Source organism: Triticum aestivum, chromosome 7B, assembly GCF_018294505.1.
Source record: "Triticum aestivum cultivar Chinese Spring chromosome 7B, IWGSC CS RefSeq v2.1, whole genome shotgun sequence".
In the NCBI taxonomy this organism is placed as follows: domain Eukaryota; kingdom Viridiplantae; phylum Streptophyta; class Magnoliopsida; order Poales; family Poaceae; genus Triticum; species Triticum aestivum.
This window is the reverse complement of record NC_057813.1, coordinates 657,792,592-657,806,075: the sequence shown is the minus strand read 5'-3', so window position 1 is coordinate 657,806,075 and position 13,484 is coordinate 657,792,592. Positions and strand designations below refer to the sequence as shown.

Genomic DNA, 13,484 nt, shown 5'->3' with positions numbered 1-13,484 from the left:
TCAACTTTTTCTGCGTGGAAACTACGCACACGTTTGTATAAGCGGGCATGCATAACTCATCAAACACTTAACATCGAGTAAGCAAAATAGAATTTGTAGTACAAGACAGTAACACTCACCCGAAGTGTAAGGAAATACTATTTCTGGTCTGGCATGTAGTTCCTAGAAAAACATTGGCAAGTTTTTCTCTATGTCTTCTGAGTACTTATTTAACACTACTTCATAAATGGTATTTGGTTCAATGAACCCAATGCCATAGACTCGATCTCGGTTAATTTAAAAAATCTTCATTCTGCATAATACCCCACAAAAGAATATAGTCAGGATAATTACAGGCAATGAACAAGCTGAGCTAGAGACTTAAATTACGGAAAGAAATCACTTACAGACAATAGCAGCTGACGAGAGATTTGTCAAGTGCGCCTTGATTAAATAACTAAAAAAGTTTTGGAAACTCAGTCCATGATATATCTCCAACGTATCTATAATTTTTTATTGTTCCATGCTATTATATTACCCCTTTTGGATGTTTATGGGATTTATTTTACACATTTATATCATTTTTGGGACTAACCTACTAACCAGAGGCCCAACCCATATTGCTGGGTTTTTTGCGTATTTCAGTATTTCGAAGAAAAGGAATATCAAACGGAGTCCAAACGGAATGAAACCTTCGGGAGCGTGATTTTTGGAACGAACGTGATCCAGAGGACTTGGAGTGCAAGTCAAGAAGCAGCCGAGGCTCCCACGAGATACGAGGGCCCCCCCTCTATAGGGCGCACCCCCCTGTCTCGTGGGCCCCTCGGGCGTCCACTGACTTACTTCTTCCTCCTATATAAACCTACGTACCCCAAAAACATCCAGGGGCAGACGAAACACAATTTCCACCACCGTAACCTTCTGTATCCACGAGATCTCATCTTGGAGCCTTCGCCGGCACTCTGCCGGAGGGGGAATCGACCATGGAGGGCTTCTACATCAACATCCTTGCCCCTCCGATGAGTTGTGAGTAGTTTACCACAGAACTACGGGTCCATAGTTATTAGCTAGATGGCTTCTTCTCTCTTTTTGGATCTCAATACAATGTTCTCCCCCTCTCTTGTGGAGATCTATTCGATGTAAACTCTTTTTGCGGTGTGTTTGTTGAGATCCGATGAATTGTGGGTTTATGATCAAGTTTATCCATGAATAATATTTGAATCTTCTCTGAATTCTTTTATGTATGATTGAGTTATCTTTGCAAATCTCTTCGAATTATCAGTTTGGTTTGGCCTACTAGATTGATCTTTCTTGCCATGGGAGAAGTGCTTAGCTTTGGGTTCAATCTTGCGGGGTCCTTACCTAGTGACAGAAAGGGTTGCAAGGCACGTATTGTATTGTTGCCATCGAGGTTAACAAGATGGGGTTTATATCATATTGCTTGAGTTTATCCCTCTACATCATGTCATCTTGCTTAATGCGTTACTCTGTTCTTATCAACTTAATACTCTAGATGCAAGCAGGAGTCGGTCGATGTGTGGAGTAATAGTAGTAGATGCAGGCAGGAGTAGGTCTACTTGTCATGGACGTGATGCCTATATACATGATCATGCCTAGATAATCTCATAATTATTCGCTTTTCTATCAATTGCTCGATAGTAATTTTTTCACCCACCGTAATACTTATGCTTTCTTGAGAGAAGCCACTAGTGAAACCTATGGCCCCCCGGGTCTATCTCTTATCATATTTGCTTACAATCTACTTTTATTTGCATCTTTACTTTTTGCATCTATATTATAATTAAAATACAAAAAATATATTTATCTTGTCTTACTATCTTTATTAGATCTCACTTTCGCAAGTGGCCGTGAAGGGATTGACAACCCATTTATTGCGTTGGTTGCGAGTTCTTTGTTTGTTTGTGTAGGTGTGTGGGACTTTTGAGGAGCCTCCTACTGGATTGATACCTTGGTTCTCAAAAGCTGAGGGAAATACTTACGCTATTATTGTTGCATCACCCTTTCCTCTTCGAGGAAAACCAACGCAAGCTCAAGACGTAGCAATCCACAGATAATTTTCATTGAAGAAATGCTCTCGCTTGACTTTCACTATGAGGCTCTCTCATCCGTTCTTTACTTCTTTCAGGTACCAGTCATGCAATTTGCACATTCGCGTTGATAGAAGCGGGACCTCCTTAGGCCTGACCAAAGGGTTCCCGGGACATATTTCCATGCCAGAACCCCCAGATTCGTGGGGATAGCCTCGGTGCCTCGGAGTTGTTCAACGGTGATACCGGCCTCCCTAGTCGTCTATACAGCAACTTCGGTTACCGCCAAATCGGTACTCACCTTGAGCACGGGGGAGGGGGGGCCGATTGCACTCCATGTTCTCTGAGCTGGGGAATAGTTTTCCCGCTTTTATTACTAACTATAAGGCCGACTCTTTATCTTTTTGTGCATGATATGACTGGCTAATGGAGCATTCATAGTCTAATCGCCTTCTCTGCACAGCCGATTTAGCAAGATCCACAAGGTGTAGTATGACTTTCTCAGGTATTTTCTCCTTTGGCGACGGGGGCGGTTTCAGTGCAAAATGGGCCTTCACTTCGGCAACCACTTGGGCATTGTTTTCCTCGAAAATCATCTCGTAAGCCAGCTTCTTTTTGGCAAGAGGATCGTCTTTCTTCCTTGGTGCTCTCTTCCGTTTTAGAGTTGGCTCACAGATCAGAGATAGATATTGTGGACACGCAACAGGCACTGTCTCAGGGTGGGATGGAATAGGTTAACGCGGCGGACTTGGAGGAGGAGTCGGTTGAAGCGGCCGACTTGGAGGAGGAGTCGGCTGACGCGGCGGACATGGAAGAGGAGTCGGCTGATGCGTGGACTTGGAGAAGGAGTCGGTGCCCTTGGAACCGGGTTTGGAAAGACGATGCAATCCTTTCTCCATACAATGACACCATGTATGGATTCTCACAGTGTGTCCTCCTCTTGACCTCGAGGAAAAGTCAAGCTCTAGTGAGTCATATCCCGACATCAATTTATCCACCCCGACACGAGCGTAACCAGCTGGAATCGGATTGCTAGGGATGGTTACTTCAGGTTCATTTGGCAAATCAAAGCCGACCGCCACCTTCATGTATATGTTCTTCAATTTCATGTGTAGCTCACAAGTTGTCGTCTCATTGATATCATCGATGGGGTATCTAGCTAGCAGTGCATCATTGACCGGGACCCCCGTGGAACCCATGCTGCTTTTCGGCATAGATGGGACGGTGCTATCCAATGCTGGATCTGTATGCTGCTGCTGCTGAGACACCCATTCCAGGATAAGTGTGTCGATCTTCTCCTCTTGCTCCATGAAAGTGTGTTCCAACTCTGCTTGCTTTGATTCTACCTGTTAAAGTCGGTCTGCTTCCTACTTCTTCTTCTCTTCCTCATGCTTGTTCTTTCTTGCACAGCTTCTATAAGTAGGATTCCACTCCGCAAACCCCTCAACCCACGGAACAACGCCTTTGCCTCATGTTTGTCCTAGGTGCTTAGGATTCTTGAGGGCGTGTGTAAGCTCGTCATTCTCTCGATCGGGTTGGAACGCCCCCATTCGAGCTTCTTCTATTGCATCAAGTAAAGCATCCGAGGCTTTTTTAAGAATAGCCTGCATAATAATCTCCCATGTCTTTGGGTCCAACTTTCCCCCATGCACATAAAACCAAGTCCTGCACCTGTCGGGCCAACCCAATGTTTTTGGAGTGACCCCTACATCAATCATCTTTTCCTCAAATTCATCCCACTTAGGCCGGCCAATCTTATAGCCACCTGGCCTCAGAACATGGTGGTGCTTCTTTTCTCAGCATTTATCTTGTTTTTCCTTGACCGTTCCTTAGCTATTTCCGATTCCTTGAACTCCGTAAATAAGTCCCAGTGATCTTTTACCATATCAAGTGGTCTAGTGAATTCTGGAGTCTTCTTTTCTGCTTCGATGTAGCTGGCCCATAATCTTTTCTTCCAGTTGCAGAATTGTCTGGACATATTCTTAAGAGAACACTTCTTGACTTTCTCCCGTACTGCATCTATGAAATGCTCTGGTAGGGTGAAATGTGACATCACTGTTTCCCAAAGAAAATCTTTTGCTCTTTCATCGACAAAACAAACTCCTCAATATTCCTTTCGCTTATTCCATTCTTGAACGGAGTTTAGGATTTGGTCCATGACAATAACTCTGCATTGATGTATAAATTTGTCCGCATTCTTTTAGGAGCAACCAGTTCACCATCTGTTTTGATCTCATCGATGTTGTACTTTCTGCCAGCCTGCAACTTCTTGGCCGGTCGTCGTACTACCCTGGTTGTCGAAGATTAGCTCGATCTGGAGGGTAAAAGAAGAAAGATCGGTTAATATATATATATATATATATATATATATATATATATATATTTATATATATATATATATAATCAAATAATACATGTAATGATCACTAGAGGCCTTATATATATACCTCGCCGGTCTTTGTTAACTGAAGAACATTTCTTTACCATCATTGTTTGTGTGCCCTTCGTCTCTTGGTTCTTCCTCAAATATTCCCTCACCGGAATCGTTTAGATAATGTGAGCCGTCATCTGCAGGTTCATTATCTAGGTTTCGGATCATCTCGAACATGACATGCTCTTGATCATTGTCATCTCTGCCGCTAGCGTCCATAGCTTAACTAATCCAGAAGAAAGATAAAACAATTTAGTATTCAATTTAACACTAGTAGAAAAACACCTATTAGTCCCGGTTCGTAAGGGACTAATGGGTCGTTACTAATACCTCCCCCCTTTAGTCCCGGTTCTAACACGAACCGGGATAGATGGTCCTCCACGTGGCTGGTGCACCGAACCCAGGCAGGGGGGCCTTTGGTCCCGGTTGGTGGCACCAACCGGGACCAAAAGGCATCCACGCGTCAGCATTCCATTGGCTGGGGTTTTTTTAAAGGGGGGGGGGTTGGGGGGTTTTGGGGGTTAATTTAGGTGTTTCATATATTGTGTTAGCTAGCTAATTAATAGAGAGAAGTTTCCTCTCTTATGTCCGTGCTTGGTCGACGCTACGTACTATATACATATAGCCCTCGACACGCTAGCTAGTAAGAAAATGAAGGGAACCATTGAGTACAGAAGTTCGTCATGCATACCGAGAGAAATGATCGATCGACCTCTCCTTCTCCAAGAGATTGGTCGAACAACAAGTTTTCGTATCATGTACGTCCGACGCTACTGGCTACATAAATGTACAATATATAAGATCTCTCAATTACAGTAAATGAACCAATAGTTATGAAAAGGTAATATATACCACATCTGAATCATAGACAGGACGAGGGCCGGCGGGGGCGGATACCAAAACCATCGCACTATATAAGATGCAATAATAAAAGAAAGAAAATTATACATGTATCTATATAAACATACAATTAAGAATTTTTTTTCCTTTCAGAAAGAAGATAAGAATAAGAGGCTCACCATGGTGGTGCCGGCGACGAGATCGGCGCGGGCGATTGACGGCGGTGAATACGGGGACGGGACGTGACGGAAAGCTAAACCTAGACAAATATTGAGGAAAATGGAGCTTGGAGGTCGAGCTTGGAGAGGAGAAAGATTAAGTAGTGTGGCTCGGGCATTCCATCGAACACCTCGTGTGCATAGGAGGTGAGCTAGAGCACCACAAAGCTCTCCCCTCGCCGGCCACGAAAAACAGAGCAGTGCACTACAAGAAATATGTCAACTTGTGACCACCACTATTGGTCACCGAAAGGTCACAAATTTCCATTTACGACCTTTTTGTGACCAAAAACAGAAGGTCAAAAGCTGGCCGTCGTAAACTGACTATAGCGACCTTTCTTCTGGAATGGTCAAAGACGTTTACGACCAAAATATTCCTACTGTGGCATTTTGGTCACTAGCAACCTCCCCCAGGCCACGTAGGCATCCAGCGTGGCAAGCTGATGTGGCACAAGATTCAGCCCGGTCCAATTCGATTTTCTACATGGGCCGAGCCCAACAATTCGGCCTTTTTAATGTATTTTTTTCCTGTGCTTTTATTAGCTACATGGGTCTGGCCCAACAATTCAGCCTTATTGATTTCTTTTGCATGGCCCTTTTAACAGTGGGTTTTCTTTTTGTTCATGTTTTTGGGCCTTTTCTATAATGGGCCTTTACCTTTCCACATAGTTTGTTTCCTTTTTGTTTCTATTTTCTATTTGAGTCGAGGCCTGCTTACAATAGTTCTGAATAGCTTTTCAGCCCAGGTTATTTTGGGCCATGGCATCTTAATAGTACAAGTATATTTGGGCCGTGGCCACTATCAGGTCCAATAAGAACATTTTTTCTGGAGAATTTAATGTTCAAGTAAAATGTACATACAATAACAGATACATTTTCATTTCACTCCTACTACAGCTCACTACAACATAGACTAGTACATCTCACTTCAAATAAACAGTATTGTTCTCAGAAGCAAAATACGCCACCACACGCCATGGTGCGCCATCTTACTCGATCTGGCCTCAAGGAACTAGCAGCGTTGGTTGCTCCTTTGGACCGGAGCTCCTTGCTGTAGAGGATGGCTGAAACTCGGATGCGGAGCTCCCTGCACATGACATATTGTGTCAATGCTTGCAGCAACAGAAAGAACTCACATACCATAGAACTTGCACAGTAATGTATCAACCAACAAAAACAAACAAGAGGGGGAGGAGTTTATACCTGATCTTCTTGAGCCTCTCCTTAAGCAAAAGCATTATCCTTACAATTCTGGAAATGGACCAACACAGTAGTAGTGAAGCTATGCGGGGATCTTTGTAAAGCAGTTTATCGGTTCCTGGAGACAACAACAGTCTTTCCTCTCCTGCCCCAGTAGTGACGCAGACGATGATGGTTCCTAGGAAAGAGAGCAAGGTTTGAAGCACTAAGGAAAAATGCTACTGCAACAGTGAAGTTTTAAGGAATCAGCCATCAGGCATCAGCATACATCTATTGGAAACAGAGCATTGATATACAGACTAGCTGGGTCACATGCAAGGTACACTAGAAAGGTATAAATGAATAAATTGACAATCATCAATACCAGATTGCAAGACATAACAATTATGTACCTAAGCAAGTCGACAATGGCATAGGGCAGGATATAAAATCTGGATACAAGTAGTAGACAAACTAGTTCCAATAGATTGAATGAATTGAACTGCTATATAACCAAGTTAGAGCTAGCAGAAGTTGCAGGTAAATAAGCTTCTCGCAAACCAGAGCTTCTCTCAGAACAAGCATGATGGTTTTGGTAGGGAACGTTTCACCTTTCTGGACGAAACGATATCCATTGCATCTTCTCGATTTTAATTTTTTTTCCTAGTGTCAACATAGAACAACAGGGGAGTTGTGTCAATTTTTGGGATTTTTGGGGGTTCGCTTGGACATTTTTATACGTTAACTGAGTTTTCTATGCATTCATGTGCATAATTCAAATTTGAACTACATGCACATGCTCTAATGCATATAAATTAGTTGAAAATTCAAATATGTGTCCTTGTTTGCATGCTTAATTAGGTTTCATGCAAGAAATGAGAATGAATGTCAAACACCTTTGCCACGTCGCTCGGCCGCTAACATTGAGATACATGGTTTTAAAATTCTAGTAAATCGAAAACTCGTCTGAAATTCATGAAACTTGACATGCTATCATGGAACGGCAGCAACATGCAGTGGTAAAACTATTGTCCCATTTGGGGCAGGTTGGGGTATAAACTTCTCACAAACCAGAGCTTTTGACAACAAGCCTCATTGTTACGGTAGGGAATGTTTCACCTTTCTCGATGAAGCTCTCGATGAAACCAGAGCTTCTCTCACAACAAGCCTCATTGGGGTAGGTTGCCTCTTATTGATTTCAATTTTTGCTCTAGTGTCAACATAGAACAACTGGAGTGTTGTGTTAAATTTTGGAATTTTTTGGGGTTATTTGGACATTTTTATGCATTAATTGACCTTTCAATGCATTTATGCGCATACTTCCAATTTAAACTACATGCACATGCTCTAATGCACATAAATTGGTTGAAAATTCAAATATGTCTCCTTGGTTGCATGCTTAGGTCTCATGCAAGAAATGAGAATGAATGTCAAACACCCTGCCACCGTCACTCGGCCACAAACATTGAGATACCTGATTTTTAAATTCTAGTGAATCCAAAACTCGTCTGTAATTCATAAAACATGGCATGCTATCATGGAGTGGCATCAACATGCCGTCGTAAAAATTTTGTCCCATTTGGGGCAGGTTTGGGTATAAGGTTGTCAGAAACCAGAGCTTCTCACAACAAGCCTGATGGTTTTGGTAGGGAACGTTTCACCTTTCTGGACAAAATGATAGCCGTTGGCTCTTCCTGATTTAAATTTTTTTCTCTAGTGTCAACATAGAACAACATGAGTGTTGTGTTAAATTTTGGAATTTTTGGTGTTCGTTAGCACATTTCTTATGCATTAATTGAGTTTTCAATGCATTTATGTGCATAATTCAAATTTGAACTACATGCACATGCTCTAATGCATATAAATTGGTTGAAAATTCTAATATGTGCCCTTGGTTGCATGCTTAGGTCCCATGCAAGGAAAGGGAATGAATCTCAACTCGGCCGCAAACATTGAGATACCTGGTTTGTAAATTCTAGTAAAGCCAAAACTCGTCTGAAATTTATGAAACCTGGCATGCTATCATGGAATGGCACCCGACATGCCATGGTAAATTTTTTGTCCCATTTGGGGCAGGTTTGGGTATAAGCTTCTCACAAACCAGAGCTTCTCACAACAAGCTTGATGGTTTCGGTAGGGAACATGCCACCTTTGGGGACGAAATACCCGTTGCCTGTTATTGCTTTCAAAAAATTTCTAGTGTCAACATAGAACAACAGGAGTGTTGTGTTCAATTTTTGAATTTTTCGGGGTTCGTTTGGACATTTTTATATATTAACTAGGTTTCTAGGCATTTTATGTGCATAATTCAAATTTGAACTACATGCACAAGCTCCAGTGCATATAAATTGGTTGAAAAATCAAATCCGTGTCCTTGGGTGCATGCTTACGTCCCATGCAAGAAATGGGAATGAATTTCAAACACCAGCACTATTGACTACCGGCAAAACATTGAGATACTTTGTTTTTAAATTCTAGTAAATCCAAAACTCGTCTGAAATTCATGAAACTTGGCATGCTATCACGAAATGGCACCCGACATGCTGTGGTAATTTTTGTGTCCATTTTGAAAGAAGGCGCACTCGAATAACAGTCAACAAAGGCATTTTGAAACAACTAGCTGCCACTCTAACATCGCAAACATTTTAGATAGAACACCCATATGTACACCGACAGCTTGCCCAGTAAGCCAAGGAAAAATGTGCCGAGCAGGATTTGTTCAGCTCTTCATCGCAAACATTTTAGATAGAACACCTGTATGCAAAGTGAGAGCCATGGTCTTCCGCAGTAGGCCAAGGGAAAATTCGCTATGCAGGATTTGTGCATCTCTTCAACGAAATGGTTCGGATTGAATAAGGTATGCAAAGCAAGACTTCAGTGCTAAGCCAAGAGAAAATCTGGCAAGCAGAATTTCTACCTCCCTTCAACAAAAATGGTTTTTTTGGATGACCCGTGTGCAACCACGTCCAGATAATTTGGTAGGATTTGCATCTGTCATATTGGGTAAACAATGCAAACTGGAAAGATTGACATTTGTTGATCTAGTAACATTGCCATCTGTCAATCCTTCTAACACTGTGATTTGTCAAAATATGCAGCTACAAATCACTAGCACTATCTAATTTTTGCAACTAAAATTCAGTAATTAAGCATAGATTTCATTCATAGATTAAGCAGTCGTGCTTAATTTATACAAACAGTTCAACTTTACAGCTGAACCGACCAAACTTTTTCCCAATTGTTGCCAACCACGTACTGAAATAGCTTGTTCAACTATATATACTAGCTATTTTAAGTATGTTGTACCGTTCCACCACATCTATAGTCAGATGAACTGAACAAAATAGCCCCTAAATACTACTAAGGATGGGCTTTGTACTACTTCCGGCAGCCTCTCCTATTCGGAGCGTGCTTAGTAAGAGGAAGAGCAGGAGGAGGCTACCGACGAACTGGACAACTGCAATACGGTGCCTGCCGCTGCCGCACCTTTAGCGAAGCTCACCTCGAACGCCCTCTATCGCTCCAGTCGACCCCTCTCGAAGTGGTGGTTCTCCTCGTAGATCTCTTGATTCCTCGCCTCTGCGTCGGCGTGTGCCACGACCACGGCGGCAGTAAGGCTCTTTGCATGCTAGATGAGGCACTCCTCCTCCTCCTGCAGGAACTTGATGTAGCGCGCAAGGTCGCTGCCGCACGTGCGGGCCTCCACCTCCGCCTCACTCCTGCGGGCGGCTGTGGTAGAGCGGGTGATGATCCCGGGGTCGATGGTGGGCTAGCGGCCATGGCGGACGATGATGGGGTGGCGGCCACGACCACCACCTCCCGCCTTCGGGCCGCGGTGGCGGAGCGGGTGCTGGCCTTGGTGGCCGGCAGTGGGGTGATGGCCACGATGGCAGAGCGGGTGATGGCACTGGCTTTCGACAAGCTGTGGCGGCAATGGCGGCCGGCAACAACTGTCGACGGGCACCGGCGGCCGAGCATGTCACTACTAGGGAAAAGCCTATACACAGAATCTTACCAGCAGCGCTCTTCAAAATACCACGCTACTGCTACTTAGTAGCAGCGCGTGTCGCAAAAATGCGTTGCTGACAGGGAAATAGCAGTAGCGCGTCCACCGCATACAGCGCTATTGCTATAGTTGCCATGACCTCGCCCCCCGCTAGCTATAGCAGTAACGCACTTTACTAAACAGCGCTACTGCTATTCAGGTTAGCTGTAGCGTGTTTGGGCAAACGCGCTACAACTATCCCTACCTTATCCCCACGCGCATGACCGGCCCTCTTACTCACACTCTCACTCTCGCCCGCATAACCGTCGTCGTGCGTCGCCGCCGCCGCTGCCTTCGTCCGTCCGCCGCCGAGGTACTCCCCTCCTTCCGTCCCTCCTTCGTCCTCCTCGCACATCCTCCCTCCGCCTGCGGCCGCCCCTTCCTCCTCCGCCGCCTTCCTCCTCCCTCCGCCTGCGGCCGCACCTCCTCCCTCCTCCGCAGGCAGCCCTCCTCCCACCGCCCTCGACCTCGCCGCCCCTAGCTAGCTACCTCTCCGTCGCCCCCCACCCCCTGCCACTAGTTAGTACTAGATTTAGTAGTAGCAGATGTTAATTTAGGGTTAGCTAGTACTAGATGTTGCTTTAGTTAGTACTAGATTTTTAGTAGTAGTAGTGGTAGTTGAACTACTTTAGTTGGAGTTGAACTAGTTTAGTAAGTAAATTAATAAACTAGTTGAACTAGTTGAATTAACAGAACTAATCTATTTTTAGTAAGATAATTAATATAACTAGTTGAACTACTTTATTTTTAGAAAGAACAAGTTTTTTTTCTATTTATAGTAAGTTTATATTTAGTAAGAACTAGTTGAATTAATAAAACTAGTTGAACATGTCATATTTGTTGTTATTTTTTAGTTTAAGCAATTATTCGGGATGTATTAGTGATAACTTATATGGTTTCAGGTGACCTCCGTCGTCCCCGTCACCGACCCCCTCCGACATCCCAGCCGTCGTCCCAGTCACCGACCCCCTCCGACATCGAGGTGAGACCAGCCAAATATCCTTGTATATCTTGTGTTGTTGCTCAAATAGGATATGTGGTTGCCCAAGTGGCCGTTCATGTTTAGTTTACATCTCCGAGTGGCCTATGTTTTGCCGGAGTGTTGATTAATTTCCGTTCCGGCAAATTTCAGGCGCTCGATATGTCCTTTTTTAGCAAAGGTCATGCCGGATTTTGTCGTGAATTATGGCATGACTTGTGCTAGAATATGTACAAGTTTAATCTTTGAATTATGATTGTAGGAAATGTCGTACTCGGACGACGACGGTCTCCCGGGGTAGTGTAGCTGGTGCCACGATGATCGAGGTATGTGCGACAGGTTCGTTCGGCTGGACGAAGATCGGCGCTTCAGCATTAAGCTCGGGTAGACCTTCGATTGTGAAATGGTACGCAACAACGACAAGTGTTTTTTTCGTAATTAAGCATGACTTCAACTATTTCAACGTCTAATTTTCATATTTTATAATTCGACTAGCTTATCCCATGCCATGCAAGACGCTACGTCAGGGAGAGGATGGGTTTTGAAGACCATGAAAATTTCAAAACAAAGAAAATACACCTAAGGACCCATCATGATATGGATTTTGAAGTAAATCTGTGCAATGCTCAGAGCGTAACCCATTTTGGTTGCCAAAATTGGGAAGCACTTTGCAAAATGTATGGTTTTTATGAGGGTATGATTGTCACCATGGATCTTGGTGATCCTGACAGCGAGGAAGACAATATGGACATTTGGGTCCTTGTTGATACGCTTCCGATTGTACCGCTATGTGAGTTTCTCAAACATAGTTATTAACTAATTTATATTGTTTATTTCAAAATAGTTGATAGCTTATTTCCATTGACAGCTTATTTTGATTCTTCAAAGACTGTGCGGAAGATGGTAGATAAAACCCACTACACCGATGGCACCGAATTAACGTATAAGGAGAAAAATCATCTGATCGCATTTTGTACTCTTCTTGAGAATTACAATGACTATTATCGAACTCCTCCAAATTATGGTGAATACGCGCCAGTAGTGCATGTGTTGAACCACGATAACTTCTCTGGAGATACCCTGGTAAGATTTTTTACTATTACGACATCCGTGCATCTTTTGCATACTTCTAAAACTAGAACATCATTGCTAACTACGAAGTTATTATTATGTTTTTCAACAGAAACTCCCGATGGATTGTTTGCCTCATCTGATGTCTCTGCATGGTCGCCTCTCAGTTCTGAACATACTGCCAGGTAAATCTACGGAGCTCACCTGTGCATATCGGATTTCGAAAACCCGTGAACACATGATCATCAGAGAATGGAAGAAATGTATGGACATTCGCAAGAAGGTTCTTGGAAGTAACATTCAGCGAAAGGCAAGAATTGGAGACAGGCTAATCTCCATTCTCCATAATGGAGAGTCAGGGGCTATCTTGTTTTTTGCTATTTTACCTTAGAAAATGTAGTAGGTCTTAATCGAATGTAATAGGTCCTATGAGGTACAATATGTTTATTATGTGCTAATGTGTTAGAGTTGATAATGATGATCTTGAGGAGGTGTTATGTGATGTCAATGATGAAAACGATGATCTTGAGGAGGTGTTATATGACAATGATGTATTATGATGCTAAGTTGTTAATGATATGATGATGATGATGATGATATTATTATATCATTGGGTGAAAGAACCGCGGATTAGTTTCAAGTGGATGGACATCCACTTGAAACTAGTCCACGGTTCTTTCACCCCATGATGTAA

General features: G+C 43.2%; 1 long non-coding RNA gene across 1 annotated transcript; it reads right to left on the bottom strand.

Moving 5' to 3' along the window:
- Nucleotides 1-6,316: 6,316 nt before the first annotated feature.
- LOC123159474 (uncharacterized) lies at nucleotides 6,317-7,237 on the bottom strand. Its single transcript, XR_006479728.1, has 2 exons — nucleotides 6,720-7,237; nucleotides 6,317-6,603 (listed from the first exon to the last, which is right to left on the bottom strand). It is a non-coding gene; the product is annotated as an uncharacterized lncRNA (long non-coding RNA).
- Between the last annotated feature and the right edge of the window lie 6,247 nt (nucleotides 7,238-13,484).